Below are 2,540 nucleotides of genomic sequence, written 5' to 3'. Positions count from 1 at the left end.
TGGGCGTTTAACGCCAGGATGGCACAAGAGGGAAGATTTTGTTTTTAATTATATTTTTTTTCAAGTTTCCATAATTTTTCAAAATCAAGTCTTTTTCAAATCATATTTTTTCAATCATATATTTTCAAAATCAATTTCTTTCCATTTTCAAAAATACTTGCTAACAATTAATGATTTGATTCAACATTTCAAGTATGTTACCTTTTCTGTTGAGAAAGGTTTAATGTTTGAATCATATCTTTTCTTGTTAGCCAAGTCATTAATTTTAAAAATCAAATCTTTTTAAATTGTTTTTCAATCGTATCTTTTCAATCATATCTTTCTAAAACCATAACTTTTCAATCATATCTTTTTAATCACATCTTTTTCAAAATAGTTTTCAATCATATCTTTTTGATTTATAATTTCAAAATCTTTTTCAAAAATCACTTAATTTCTTTCCCACTCTTAGTTTTCGAAAATCATCAATCAATTTTCAAAATTCTTTTAAAAATCTTTTAATTTATTTTCAAAAATTCTTCTCCTCTTCTCACATCCTTCCATTTATAGACTAACACTCCTCCTCAATGCACAATTCGGACTCTATCCCTCTTGATAAGTTCAAATTCTTCTACCTTCTCCTTTTATTCTTCTTTTCCTCTGACACCTCAAGGAATCTCTATACTGTGACATAGAGGATTCCATATTTTCTTGTTTTCTTCTCTTTCATATGAGCAGGAGCAAAGACAAAGGCATTCTTGTTGAAGTTGACCCTGAACCTGAAAGGACCTTGAAGCGAAAGCTAAGAGAAGCTAAAGCACAATTCTCTGTAGAGGACCTAACAGAAATCTTCAAAGAAGAAGACATGGCAGCCGAAAACAACAACAATACCAACAATGCAAGGAAGGTGTTGGGTGACTTTACTGCACCTACTCCCAACTTCTATGGGAGAAGAATCTCTATCCCTGCCATTGGAGCAAACAACTTTGAGCTTAAGCCTCAATTAGTTTTTCTAATGCAACAGAATTGCAAGTTTCATGGACTTCCATTGGAAGATCCTCATCAGTTTTTAGCTGAATTCTAGCAAATCTGTGACACTGTCAAGACCAATGGGGTTGACCCTGAGGTCTACAGACTTATGCTATTCCCTTTTGCTGTAAGAGATAGAGCTAGGATATGGTTGGACTCACAACCCAAAGAAAGCCTGAACTCTTGGGAAAAGCTAGTCATTGCCTTCTTGGCAAAGTTCTTTCCACCTCAAAAATTGAGTAAGCTTAGAGTGGAAGTCCAAACCTTCAGACAGAAGGAAGGTGAATCCCTCTATGAAGCTTGGGAAAGATACAAACAATTGATCAGAAAGTGTCCTTCTGACATGCTTTCTAAATGGAGCATCATAAGTATCTTCTATGATGGTCTGTCTGAACTGTCCAAGATGTCGTTGGATAGCTCTGCTGGAGGATCTCTTCATCTAAAGAAGACGCCTACAGAAGCTCAAGAACTCATTGAAATGGTTGCAAATAACCAATTCATGTATATTTCTGAAAGGAAGCCTATGAACAATGGGACGAATCAAAAGAAAGGAGTTCTTGAGATTGATACTCTGAATGCCATATTGGCTCAGAACAAAATATTGACTCAACAAGTCAATATGATTTCTCAAAGTCTGTTTGGAATGCAAGCTGCACCAGGCAGTACTAAGGACGCTTCATCTGAAAAAGAAGCTTATGACCCTGAGAACCCATCAATGGAAGAGGTGAAATACATGGGAGAACCCTATGGAAACACCTATAATCCTTCATGGAGAAATCATCCAAATCTCTCATGGAAGGATCAACAGAGACCTCAACAAGGTTTCAACAACAATAATGGTGGAAGAAACAGGTTTAGCAATAGCAAGCCTTTTCCATCATCTTATCAGCAACAGATAGAGAATTCTAAGCAGAGCCACTCTAACTTAGCAACCATGGTCTCTGATCTAATCAAAACCACTCAAAGTTTCATGACTGAAACAAGGTCCTCCATTAGAAACTTGGAGGCACAAGTGGGTCAGCTAAGTAATAAAGTTACTGAACTCCCTCATAGTACTCTTCCAAGCAATACAGAAGAGAATCCAAAAGGAGAGTGCAAGGCCATCAACATGGCCGAACTTGGAGAGGAGAAAAAGGCAGTGAGCGCCACTGAGGAAGGCCTCAATGGACGTCCACTGGCCTTCAATGAGTTCCCTAATGAGGAACCATGGGAATCTGAGGCTCACACTGAGACCATAGAGATTCCATTGGATTTACTTCAGCCATTCATGAGCTCTGATGAGTATTCTTCATCTGAAGAGGACGAAGATGTCACTGAAGAGCAAGTTGCTAAGTACCTTGGAGCAATCATGAAGCTAAATGAAAAGTTATTTGGTAATGAGACTTGGAAGGATGAACCCCCTTTGCTCACCAAAGAACTGGATGACTTGACTAGGCAGAGATTACCTCAAAAGAGACAGGACCCTGGGAAGTTCTCAGTACCTTGTACAATAGGCACCATGACCTTCAAGAAGGCTCTGAGTGACCTAGGAT

The 2,540-nt window shown here is 37.9% G+C and overlaps 1 non-coding gene across 1 annotated transcript; it reads right to left on the bottom strand.

Moving 5' to 3' along the window:
* Positions 1 to 1,249: 1,249 nt before the first annotated feature.
* LOC127743054 (small nucleolar RNA R71) lies at positions 1,250 to 1,357 on the bottom strand. Its single transcript, XR_008004369.1, has one exon. It is a non-coding gene; the product is annotated as a small nucleolar RNA R71 (small nucleolar RNA).
* Positions 1,358 to 2,540: the final 1,183 nt, after the last annotated feature.

This window comes from Arachis duranensis, chromosome 1 (genome assembly GCF_000817695.3).
Source record: "Arachis duranensis cultivar V14167 chromosome 1, aradu.V14167.gnm2.J7QH, whole genome shotgun sequence".
In the NCBI taxonomy this organism is placed as follows: domain Eukaryota; kingdom Viridiplantae; phylum Streptophyta; class Magnoliopsida; order Fabales; family Fabaceae; genus Arachis; species Arachis duranensis.
The sequence above is the reverse complement of the archived record's forward strand: the minus strand, read 5'-3'. Positions and strand labels throughout refer to the sequence as shown.